The following is a 14,341-nucleotide window of genomic DNA, read 5'->3' on the forward strand; positions in this document are numbered from 1 at the left end:
TTAGATTTTTTATATTTTAAAATAAGATGTTTATCCTCTATTTGATTATATTTATCCGCAATTAGTTATACGAATTCAAAAATCGAGCTTTGATAAGTTATACTTTTGCATAATTTATTTGTAATATTAAATTTTAAGTAAACATTGGTTTTATGTGGTTTTGAGAAAGTGGTAATATTTTTATTTTTGATAAAATATAAATTTAAAAATATCATAAAATTTTGAAAAAAAATATCGATATCAATATTAAATTAATCTTTTTAAAAGTTCTTGTGTTTTGGTGTAATTTTTTTAATTAAATTCTGTTAGTTATCAATGATTATCATAATTATATTTTAGATTTTTTATATTTAAAATAAGATATTTATCCAATATTTGATTATGTTTATCTGCAGTTAGTTAAACGAATTCAAATATGGAGTTTTAATAAGTTGTACTTATGTATAATTTACTTGTAATTTTAAATTTTAAATAATATGCATCAATAAACAATACTTCGTGCATAAAAAATTGTTAGTTTGGGTAATCAACGATAAAGAAAAAGCAAAAGACATTTTTAATAGAATAAAGTGGGAAAAGGGCAAAAAATATGAGAAGTGTCAAAAAGACTTTGAGTTAACAGTTTTTTTAAGACGTGTTAGTTTGGAAGACCAAAAGTGAGACAAAATAACAACCCCTATGATTAAAACTGTAATTAGGTCAAAATATGAATGCAAGTTGATAGTATGTGACAACAATATGAAACAAAAGTGAAATTTAGTCGAAAATTTTATTTTTGTTCCTTCAAGTCAAGTGCAAATCTTTTAGTGGATTAATAATTAAAACTAACATGTAACAGAAACGGGTGGATTAAATGTGTGTGTATATATATATATACTTAGGATCATGTGAGACCAAAGGTTTTTCGTGAGACTCGTAAGACTAATTTTCAACCCTTGGATTAGATTTACAATCTGAATATTCATAATCACAAAATTGTCACAAGACTTCTCAATAATCACAAAATTGTCACCGTACAACTTTAGACCATTAGATCATTAACTTTTAAAGTTGATTGATGAACACAAATTGGTCTTACGGGACTCACGAAAAACATTTGATCTCACGTGAATCCAACTATATATATATATATATGTGGTTAGATGCACACATAGATGATAATTTTTCTTTTTACATAAGTCAACATAAAAAATTCAAAACTTATTTTTTTTTTACATTTTTAACGTGTAAATTTTCTTGAATTTAACGTAAATATGTGTCCATATAACAATACTTTTAAATAATTCTATTATCAATAATTAATTTTTATTTTACTTTAAGATAATTAAAAACATAAGAAAATTATTTCACAGATGATTAAATATACGAATTTTGGTTTTTTTTCTCAATTGTTTTATTTATTGAAGTTAAAGTTAATTTTTCTATTATATAAATCCTTAAAGAAATAAAATTTTCAGCAAATGAAATGCTGACATTTGCCACTTAAAGGGGACTGAACTTAACCAACCTTCTTTCACTAATCAATTAGATCGTGCAATTTTTTACTTTGAAAAAATTGCACGATATCAGATCATGCAATTATTTGTTTTTTTAATTTTTTTATCCACCTATCTTTTGCTTATTTAATTGTTATACGTTGTCATTAGATAGTTTTTAGAGCATTGACGAAGATACGACAATTTTTAGAATGTTATTTATAGTTGTAAATTTGTTTATCATATATACACATACACACACACACACATATACAGATGAAATAACGTCTTATAAAAAATAGACATCAAATTATAAAGTGTGACAGAGGTTAACGTGACGTCAGAGACGAGTCTTGTACCATGATAGCTGCTAGACACACATTTTAGAATACTTTGGAATCACAATTGGAGTTTTAAGTGAAAATAAGTTAACAAAATATACAATATGATTATTGGTATACAAAGATAAAGCACTAGATTTTGTAGTTATGGTGCTTTACCATGTATATCAGTATTGCATTATTTCTAACTAGTTTTATTGTTCAATCTTTGTTCGTAACCTAAAAAAAATTCCAGAGGAAATAAATACTGGTTATTTTGGAAGTTACATCAGAGGTCATATCGTGTTTTGCACATAAATTCAAGCTTTAACATGGCATGAGGCGTAACGTTGCGGCGAGGTCAAGCCTTACACGTCACAGCGAGGATGCGGCGTTTTTCAAGGTGTGACATAAGACGGTAAATTTGTAGATCATATATATAATTATATATGTATATTATCTAATCAAATAATTATATTAAAAAGTCTACATTCATATTAAAAGAAGAAAAATCATATAGATTATTATTATAAAACTAGTTCTTAATTAAATATTTAAAATAAAACCTAGAAAGATAATTTTACAACTTCGTTTTAATCGTAAGTCCATAATGTTTATGAATTTGTGAAGCTGTGAGTGATAAAATTAGATAAATATATAAAAGTGTAAATTCTATAGCTGAAAGTGTAAAAATATAAAAGATAAAAAAAAGTAAATTTTTTTTTTGAAAAAAAGTAATGTCTTATAATAAAAATGTGTGTCACGCGCCCAAAGATGACATAACGTGAGCCATGCCTTACAGAAACGCTATAGATCATTTCATAACAACAAAGACATGTCTTGTGCCATATCCGCCATGACGCATTTTTGAACATTGCATAAATTTGAGTTTATAAACTCTCTCTCTCTCTCTCTCTCTCTCTCTCTCTCTATATATATATATATATATATATATAACCCTAATAAATAAGTAACTTTTGGGACACGTGTCATGTTTCTGTGCGGCGGTTATTGATTTTTCATGCCTAAACATGTATCTAGACACAATTTTCACTTACGGTTCAAATAGGTCTATTTAAGTGACATGCGTCCCTTCGGGTGGTTAATTTCACGTATTCGTGGTATAACCGCCTTCGCAGAGTAATTGGCTCAGAGTTCCAAAATTTGGAGTCCTCCTTTCCAGATTTAGAGACCCGTCCAACAATTTCGCCTCCAGATTTAGAAGCAGGAGACTCAAATGTCTCTGCATGTACTATGCAGAGGTTTTGCATCTGGAGTGAAGTTCTGCATCTGGAGTGAAGCTCTGCATCTGGAGTGAAGCTCTGGATGTACTATACAGAGGCTCTGCATCTAGAGTGTGTTGGATCGATATGCTAAAACAACCAAAGTTTATTTGATAATCTTGAGAATTCACACTGTGAAAAGTGTGTAGAATTTACATATTTATCGACACCGAAAAGGTGCCATCGAACCATCACACCCTTTCGTGAATAGTCGCACCTCTTCGTAGATAACTACCAATAAGTTCCTAATAACTACCTATATATATATATATATACACATATACTATTTAAATGCTTACAACGAGATTAATCTAACATTCACCCCCTTAATCTCGATTGTGTTGAATAAGATTTTTAACTCCAAGTAGTTGCCTCATAGTGATGAACCTTATTCCTGGTAGTGGCTTTGTCAGAATGTCAGCTCGTTGTAGTTCTCCAGTGATGTGTTCAACTGTCAAATCTTATTTCTCCACACATTCTCGTATGAAGTGATACTTAGTATCAATGTGTTTGCTTCGTCCATGAAATACTGGATTCTTCATTAGTGTTATTGTTGACTTGTTATCCACATAGATAGTAACTTTTTCTTCCTTAGTATCAGTAATTTTGCTGAGTAGTCTCTTTAACCAGAGAGCTTGTGTTGCTGCTGCTGTTGCCGCAATAAACTCTGACTCACATGAGGATAAAGCTATTGTTCCTTGTTTCTGAGTACTCCAACTGATAGGCGAATTCCAAAGTAGAAAATCTTACCAATTGTGCCTTTACCTTCTTGTGTGTTAACACCGTAACTGCTGTCGTTGTATCCTTGTATCTTGTTTCATCCTTCATGCCCATAAGTTATACCATAGTCCTTAGTTCCTTTGATATAACGCAACACTTGTTTGATTGCTTTCATATGCTGCTCTGTGGGTCTTGCATAAAACGACTAAGTAATCCAACTGGAAAACTTAGATCTGGTCTTGTATGTAGTAAGCATCGTAAACATCCAATTAGGCTTCGATATTCGATGGCGTCTATGGATCTTGCTTTGGTTACTTTTGTGAGTTTGAGACCTAGTTCCTTAGGTATTTTTGCTTCATTGCAGTCTAACATCCCTGTGTCACTGAGTATCTTGTTTGCGTAGCCAGTTTGCTTTATTGAGATTTCACCCCCGTTCTGTGTAACCTCAATGCCAAGGTAATAAGCAAGTAATCCAAGATCACTCATTTCAAACTTCTTCTTCATCTGATCTTTGAAGGCTTCAATATCCTTCTTTGATGATCCAGTAACTATTAAATCATCAACATATACTCCAATCAACAATGTTGATGCCTTACTTGTCCTTGTATAGACTGCTTGCTCCAAAGCGCATTTCTTGAATCCAAGAATCTTTAATGTGTTGTCTAACTTGGTGTACCATGCTCGTGGAGCTTGTCTTAGCCTATAAAGTGCTTTCATGAGCTTGTAAACTTTTCCTGTGTCTCCTTCAATTAGTCCTTCAGGTTGTGAGACATAAACCTCTTCCTTTAATTCTCCTTGTAGAAATGTTGATTTTACATCCAGGTGATGTACTTCCCATTTGTTGTATGCTGCCAGAGCCAATATCAATCGTATTGTCTCGATTCGTGCTACTGGTGCAAGGACTTCATCAAAGTCTATGCCATGTTCTTGAACATATCCTTTGGCCACTAATAGTGCCTTATGCTTTCATATTCTTCCTTCAGCATCCCTCTTTGTCTTGAATACCCATTTCAGACCAATTGCCTTATGATCCTTTGGTAGGGTAGTTAGCATCCATGTATTGTTCTTGTTGATAGAATCAATTTCTGCTTTCATAGCTTCAATCCATTTGTCGTCTTTAGCCGTTTCCTTGAAGTTTTTTGGTTCTTCTTCTACTAGTAATAACTCCTCCGTCCTGGCGTATATATCACTTAAGAGCCTGTAACCTCTTACAGGTGTATGATCAATTCTTGAATCGGTTGTAGAAGGTGTATCAGTTTCTGAATCGGATGAGCGGATGGTGGATTGTTGTGGGCTATATTCATGAGTGGACATTTGGGAATTTGGTGTAGTAGGAACTTCTTTATCTGAATCATTGTTATCATCTGTAACATTATTCTCAAAATCTTCACTTTCATTCGAGATATACCAAGTACCAGGTGTTTCATTATTCCCTATAATGAAATCAGTCCATCCCGGTCTGTCTAGGTCAAAATCTTTAGTAAAGTCCACCCAATTCCATGTCTCGTCTTTTTTGAATTTTACGTCCCTACTGACGCAAATTCTATTCTTTATTGGATCAAATAAGCCATATGCTTTTGATCCTGGCTCACTGCCTAAGTATACCATTCGTATACTTCTATCATCTAATTTAGTGAAGTGTTGTGAAGGTACCTTTACATATGCGATGCAGCCAAAAATCCTTAGATGATGTAGACTTGGCTTCCTTCCTTTCAATGCTTCGTATGGAGTAATGTCATCAAGTGACTTTGTTGGCGTGCAATTTAATATTAGTATGGCATGTCTAACTGCTTCTGCCCAAAAGTTCTGAGGCAAGTTCGTTGCTTTCATCATGTATCTTGTTACCGAAAGAATTGTCATATTCTTTCGTTCAACTACTCCGTTTTGTTGAGGTGAGTATGGTGCAGTCAATTGCTTTGAGATGCCATTATCTTTGCAGTATTGCAGGAATTCATTTGAAGTGAATTCCCCTCCTTTGTCTGTTCTGAACATCTTCAACTTGAGTCCAAGTTCATTTTCCACTTTTGGTTTAAATTATTTGAAGATCCCAAAAGCCTGATCTTTTGAGTCTAAAAAGTATTCCTACATATATCTTGAGTAGTCATCAATTAGTAGGAATATGTACCTTTTGCCGGTTGGTGGAGGTGGTGATATTGGATCACACAAATCTCCAAACACTAAATTCAATGGTGCCTTTGACCTTAAATTCGTATGTTGTGGAAACGGAGTTCTGTTGTGCTTTCCTTTTAAGCATATGTCGCAAATGTTTGCCGTATACTTAGTGCGGGGTATTCCATAAACTAATTTCTTTGAAACCATTTTCTTCATTGAACCAAAGTTCAGATGGCCCAGTCTTGCATGCCATAACCATGTTTTGTCATGTAGGTTGGCTAACAAACAGATGGGTTTGCCAATTCTGAGACTTGCCTTATATAGTCGGTTCTTTGATCGTATGACCCTTAGTAAAGTGTTGTTGCTTGAATCATATATTAGTAACAGATTCTCTTCCATGACTACTTTGCAACCATTCTTTGTCAATTGACCAAGGCTTAGTATATTACTCTTAAGACTTGGAATGTAATATACCTGTGACACAACCCGTTGTTCTTTATTTTTGCATTCCAACAGTATGGAACCTTTTCCTTTGATCTCTACATATGATCCATCTCCGAATCTTACGTTTTCGATAATCTTCTCGTCAATCTCGTTGAAATGATTTTTGACTCTAGTCATATGGTTACTTGTTCCATTGTCTAAGTACCATAGGTTTTTGCCACTTGAAGTTATCTTGCTTACTTCGAGATTCCTTTCATTCAAGAGAACTTTCTGATGTTCTTCAATAGTCGCCATGAGTAGTGTCGGTTCTAAGTCTTTTTCAATGAGATTAGAGTGTTTCGGTTTTTGATCCTTTTCTGGACATCTTGTTGCATAATGTCCATGCTTCTTGCACTTGAAGCACTGTACTTTACTCTTATCAGGAGTAAACTTTTTTGTATTACTGATAGTTTCTTTCTTGAAACTATTTTGTGAGGGTTCCCAGTTCTTCTTTTCTGATATGAATTTGTTATATCCTCAGCCTCGTGATTGATTAAATCTGCCACGACCACGTCCTCTGAAAGGTTGGCCTCGGTGTTCATGTCGTGTGAACATCAATCCTTCTTGAGTGTCCACACTTCTTTCCTTCTTGAATTTCAATCTTTCTTCAAAAGTCTTCAATCTCCCGATTGCTTCGTCTATAGACATAGTATCTAGATCCGAGTATTGTTCAATGGACGCGACAATATGGAGAAACCGGTCGGGTACGACATTCAGTAACTTTCATACGAGAGTGGAATCTTCATATGTCTGTCCCAAGCTTGCTGCTTTATTCATAATACCCGTTAATTTTGAAGTGAAGGAATCAATCTATTCATTTTCTTTCATCTGTAACATCTCAAATTCCGTCTTGAGAGTTTGTAATCTTGCCTTTTGGACACTGCTGACACCAACGTGTCTTGTTTTCAGTACATCCCAAACTGCCTTTGCAGTTTGTATTTTGAGATGAGAAGCAGTTGATCTTCTGGTAACGATTGATAGAGATACGCAATAGCGGTCTTATCTTTTTTCTCATCGGGTTTTGTTGATGATTGTAGTTCAATTGCTTCCCAAAGGCTATTTGCTTCCAGTATAATTAGCATTCGAATTGCCCAAGTTGTGTAATTAGTTGAATTCAACATTGGACACTAAAATTGAGTACTAGGACTCAAGTACTCATTTCTTTGCAAATTTTGGAATTTTCTCCCTGTTTTTTATTTTCTTTGCCGGTCATACTTTGAAAAGTTTATAAAAATTTCAAAAATTATAGTCTTAGATTGATTAATAAAACTAACAATAAAGAAAATCTTTATTATTTGTAATTTTGAAAAAAAGAAAAATAATGATTTCTTTTCCTTAATATAAGGAATTTGGTTTTCTTTTTTTGTAATAGGGAAAAAAAAGAGAAGGGAGGAGGCGTACTTGTGTCGTTTTCTTTGCAAAACCTTGAAACCCTTCTGGTTCCTTTCGAACGGCGGTTCCTTTGTGGTTTTCTTCTTCGATTTGATTCTTGGTTCGATTATGCTTGAACAATTGATCTTCTATTGATTGTTCTTAAGGCTCGATGCTTCTTGCGTTCGAGCCTGACGATCGATTGAACAAACGATCTCCTATCGTTGTTCTGGATGGCAACGCTTGCTGCGTTTTTGTGCCCTAGATCGATTGAACAAAAATCGGTTTCCTACCGATTGTTCTTGTTGGCGACGCTTGGTGCGTTTTCTGCCTCGATAGATTGTTCTTGGTGGCAATGCTTGTTGCATTTTTCTACCTGCGATGATGGTCGTTCTGACCGATTTAGTTCCTACGACTCGATGCCTTCTTCTCTCGGGCCTTGGATCGATGGTCTTTCTGACCGATTTGAATCTCCGGTTGTCTTCTCCGGTTCCAATTAAGGTATGTAAATACCTTTTCCGTTGGGTGCCAGTCGGTGGTAAAACTCCTTCTGGTGTTTGGCTGCCCTAGGTATCCTTGAGATTCTGATTAACCCCAAATGAACAAGTGTGATGGTGGTTGATCGTTAATCTCTGGTGTTTTGGTGACTCTCTTTCCTAATCGTATGTGGTAGATGATGAGAAGACTTTGGTTGAAATGAACCCAAAGCTCTGATACCAAATGTTGGATCGATATGCTAAAACAACCAAAGTTTATCTGATAATCTTGAGAATTCACACTATGAAAAGTGTGTAGAATTTACATATTTATAGACACCGAAAAGGTGCCATCGAACCATCACACCCTTTCGTGAGTAGTCGCATATCTTCGTAGATAACTACCAATAACTTCCTAATAACTATATATATATATATATATATACATATACTATTTAAATGCTTACAACGAGATTAATCTAACAGAGTGAAGCTCTGCATCAAGCACCTTAACCTTTTTGGCATTTAAGCCTTGATCTTCCTTGGAATACAGCACGGGCACTGGATATGAGACACTTAACTCTTGAGTAAGAGCTTTGTCTCTTGATGTCTTATGCATGAGAACTCTGGGAAAATTCAGAGTTGTAAGTCTGAATTTAACTCTGGAGTGGTCATCAAAACCTTATTTAAAATTTCAAATTCGGATTTTTGAAGCATTTTTCACAAAGCAAAATTCAGAGTTGTAAGTCTAAATTCAGCTCGACCCTAGCCAGGGGCTCTGCCCCTTGGACCCCGCCACCAGGGGCGTTGCCCCCAGACCCCAGTCATTTAGGGGCTTTGCCCCTAAATCAAAATAAACTCAAATAAGTGTGCACTCCGCACCTTCCTTACATGTTCGATATTTATCATGATTACATTGGTCAACAATTTAATCCCGTTACACTTAAATGATATTAGTGATACAAATCATCAACATGAAGTCATCAGATATTGGTTATTTCTCAGACTTACAACATAACTCTGAATTGTTCTGTTCCAAACTTGGTTATATAGTTTATTTTCAGACTTAGAATACTCTGAACTCCTCTTTAGAGTTACGTTTCTGAGTTATAAGAAGTCATAATTCTTGTGACTCAGAGTTATGCTCGTAGATACTTTCTAAACTTAGAAGACAACTCTGAATTTCTCTTATTCAGAGTTAAGCCCAGAGTTATTTTCTAGCCTAACAATAGAATTCTGAATTCTTGTGTTCCAGAATTAATGTTCAAAGTTTTTTTTCCAGAGTTAATGTCCAGAGTTTTTCTCATTTAAAATACCCCGTATAATACACGGGGGTTGAACCTAGTATATATATATATATATATATATATATATATAAACATTTTTCATTCTGTGTAGTTATTTAACTGCATTGTAAATATCTTATTACATAAAAGTATTATTTTTAAATTATATGTTAGGTTAAATATAACATTTTTTTATAAACAAAGTGAATAATAAATGTTGACAACAAATATTGCTGTTAAAATAACCATCTTCAGTATTTATCGATTATTCAAACAATGTTTTCGTATTAGTTAAAACGGGTTTTTTCTATGGTAAATTATATTATATGTAATGATCTCTTTTTTACATGGCATTGAAACCCGCTCAGTCAATTAACAAAAGTTATTTTTCTAAAATTGCATCTTCTAAGAAGGTTCAGTATTTTTCATGTATGCAAATAAGGCCAATATCAACTATTCGTTTTTTTTTAATTAACCTGGATATCCAACTCGCTATGCGAGCTGACTAATCTCATAACGACCACCTGCATTGCAGATAATCCAGAGTCACCCCATTTGAACCTCTATGGCCATGGGGATTTTTATTCCTTCTTAGATTTGAACATGTGACCTCCTGATACTTTTGACCTTTGAAGTCAAGCTCAAACCAATCAGGCACCACCCTTGTGGTTACTATTCATTTAATTTGACACGTAAGAGATTGTAATGACTAAACCTTTCGATGGTGAGGTAAAAACTCATCGAACCAGTATTTATCATAGGAAAAATAGAAAAATATGTCGGTGTACCTTGAATTGCTTTCTAATCATATTTATTGTAAACAAAAAGGTACAATCACATGTTACACATTTTTACACATTTATATCGAGGGACGAATTGCAAAAAGTGTAATAAAAACCATCAAACTGTAAAAAAGCTGTGAAAAACGCATTACAAGTTTTAAATCGGTATCATTTATCTCAAATTTCACTAAATGTACAAAAACCATGACTTAAATATGGTTCGTGTTTCAAACATAAAACTAATTTGGTGGTAAAAAAATTCCTAGTAGGATGGTGACCATGCAAAGGAGCATTGGGGGAGGGGAGGACAACGTTGTGCGATAACGACAATATGAGACAACGACGATGTGCATGGAGAGGGTACGAGAGTAATTGCCTGGTAGGTGGTGGTGCATGCGATGACTGGAGTTCGGTGGTAATGGTTGCTGGCAATGAGTAGATGTCGTCAACGATGGTTGCCAGCATTGAGTAGATGTCGTCAACGATGGTTCCTGACAATGAGTAGAGTTCATCGATGATGGTTGATGGCAGTAAGTAGAGGTGGTCGGTGGTTGCTGCTAACACCAATTAACTTGCATTAGATAAGTTATACAATATAAGTTTTTGTTCGATGAATTTAAAATTTAAACCATAATTAAAAATTTAATCATGTAAAAAAATACATAATATGTATTACTTTTTATTTATGATTTTTGAATTCCATATCAAGTCATGATCGATTCATATCAAATTTGGTATAAAGGACATCAATTTACAACTTATGTCATTTTTATTTGAAAATAAAATAATTTATGTTCTTAATTTATGGTATTTTTGTAATAATTTAAAAAAATGATGCTTAATAAATATAGGTGAACCATCATGAACGAAGGGTAATTTTAGAAAAGATTAGGGAGATTTCTTTTAGAATTATATTTTTTTTTTCATAATTACTCCATCGTTTTAAAACCGACATCAAACTTTAATTACTCCTTCATTTATTAACTTGTTGAAACGCTTGTTGAAGTATCTTATGAGATGTTTTTTTTTGTTACTTTTTCTTTTAATTATAACTCTCGTAAATATAAACTTTTATGGTTAATTATTTATAATAAGAAATTTATATATAATATATCTATAATATATGTCGTATTAAAATGTTTTAAANTGGCGTTGAGTTTCTAGTTAACACTTGTGGTTTTTGAGAAATTTTATTGCAAGAAAATAAACTTTGCAAATAATCAAATGTTCAAAAAATATATAGAAATTTATATATAATATATCTATAATATATGTCGTATTAAAATGTTTTAAAAAGTTACGTAAAATAAATACATAATTAAAAAAATATATTTTAATATATTGATTTTTATAAAAAAAAAAAGTATAAATGATATATAGTAAAATAGTGGAACATGAAAAGTTTGAAAAAATTATGAAAAAGCTTTGGTGAGGTTTTTGACATAACATTATGAATGCTATTAATTCAACTTCATATTCTCCTTTTGATGATTGGTTGAATATGAGAATTTAAAACAAAAGTTTTCTATTAAAAAAAAATAAAAATAACATAGTACGGTAAAAAAAAAGTACCCATGTAGTTAGGGTTGTAAATGAACCGAACGTACACGAACAGAGGCTTGTTCATGTTCGTTCGTTTAACTTAACCGAACAAACAAACGGTAAACGAACGAAAATCTTTGTGTTCGTGTGCGTTTGTTTATAAATAAGGTGTGTTCATGTTCGTTTATGTTTGTTTGTTAACATGCTAAACGAACGTAAATGAACGAATATAAACGAAATGGCTAAACGAACACCACTACTTGTAGAATGCTTCATCTGGAGGCTAAGGTTTTGAGAGAAAATTGAAAAGGTAAAAATTTTAAGTAAGACAAAATGATGATAAAATTTAAATCTAAAGAAATTCTAAAAAGTTAAAACTTAAATAAATATTATTTGAATTCAAATTAAATAAATAAAAGATTATATATTAAATGTAATATATAAACGAAAGTAAATGAACGAGCGAGATTATTGTTCATGTTTGTTTGTTTAACTAAACGAACAAAAAAATTATTCATGTTCGTTCATTTATCAAATAAAAAAACATAAACGAACTTCCCACCAAACAATTCGTTGAACGTTCAGTTCATTCACAGCCCTACATGTAGTCTCTATCTATTTTTACATTTTTAGAGTAAATCACATGTTTTTTGTTCTCTTTTTTAAATTTAATGAATCATATCCTATGGTTAGATTTTTATAAATAATTGGATCCTTAATGCAATCACAATCAACAATAACCCATATCCTTGTTTATTTAGGGACCGAACTTAAAAAACTATAATTATAAGGACTTAATTCGTTAAAAAAATACAACCAGTAAACGTTTGCATTTAATTTTAATTTTGATTAAATAAATGAAGCTGGTCCAATGAAATTAAAAAAAAGTTTTAAGAATAACAAGAGTGATACTTGATTGGTTTGAGCTTGACTTCAAAGGTCAAAAGTGTCTGGATGTCCCAGGTTCAAATCCAAGAAAAAATAAAAATCCCCCTTGTGGCCACAGAGGTTCAAATGCAATGACTACGGGCTACCTACAAAGCAGATAGTCGTCACGGCTCGTATAATAAGTTGGATATATTGTGGACTCTTGATTCCTCTTGTGTCTAGCTTCTTGCTGGATCGTTTTGTTTAATTTTATTGGTTGGCTTGGTGAGGGTGATGGCCATGCCGAAGCTCTCCTCCTTGTCCTTCCTTTTTTGCCTTTAAAAAAAAAATAAGTTGGATATATAGGTTAATAAAAAAAAGTTTTGACTTTTTATAAAAATAAAAATAAAAAGGAAAAGGAATTGATGTGAAAAGGCGAGGGTCGCATGAATTTGGGGTCTAGTTATCACGGACGGTTCTGATTTGACCGATGAGTCTGCCTGCTTGCCTGCCTCCCCTCTGAACCTCTTATGTACTGCTGCTATTCTGACGACTTTACCCTTCTCTCTTCAAACTCTTTTGTCTTTTTCCTATTTATTATTATTTACCTCCATTAATTAAATAATAATAGTTTTCCTCAAAATAATTTTAATTTTAGGGAAATTTATAAAAGTTACTGGTTTACACAACCCTTTGCCACAAAATAACCTCCATTTTAGAGTTTTAGTGGGTTAAAGGTTGTGATAGTTTATTATGTTTAATGGGTTAAGGGTTGTGAGAGTAAAATATATGAGAAAATAAATGAAAGGGAAGGTGTGAAAAATTATGAAGTAGGAGGTTGATATTTATAGTGAAATTGGTATTAGAAAAAAAATCAAAATTTTTTTTTACCCGGATCGCCCCAGGGCGAGGTCAAACACGGCCAACGAGATGAACAGTAATCTCGACCTTTTACGAATTTTTTTTTTTAAACTTAATGGGGGGATCGCCCCCGTAGTGTACGGATCGCCCCCGGGGGCTATCCATGTGGTTATTTCGGCAAAAACTCTAAAATGTGGTTATTTTGTAGCAAAGGATTGTATAAACCGGTTATTTTTATAAATTTCCCTTAATTTTATTAGGATCAGTTTGTTTTTTTATTACTTTCAGTTTGAATTAAAATAATTTAGAGAGATAAATAATATTTTATTTATTTTAAAAATATAATTAATATGTAATATTCAAGATAAAAAATCTATTAGAGTTGAATGTATTTTTACTTTAGAGATTTTGAAATTTAATTCTCTATTTTAGGATTTTGAAGTTTCATTCTCTATTTCATAGATAATTTGGAGAATCTGTTGAAAATACTCTAAATAATTTATATATAATTTATAACTATATTTATTATGATAATTATAATTTGTACGTAAAATCATATACCATGTACCGACCAACTGTATTTGGTTCCAACTTTTTTCGATTGTACTAGTTTTATACCAACTTCAAATTACGTACATGGAAATTTTTCATTTTCTTCAACTTTTTAGTGGCGTTGAGTTTCTAGTTAACACTTGTGGTTTTTGAGAAATTTTATTGCAAGAAAATAAACTTTGCAAATAATCAAATGTTCAAAAAATATATA

This window comes from Cynara cardunculus (assembly GCF_001531365.2).
Source record: "Cynara cardunculus var. scolymus isolate 2C chromosome LG 7, CcrdV1, whole genome shotgun sequence".
In the NCBI taxonomy this organism is placed as follows: domain Eukaryota; kingdom Viridiplantae; phylum Streptophyta; class Magnoliopsida; order Asterales; family Asteraceae; genus Cynara; species Cynara cardunculus.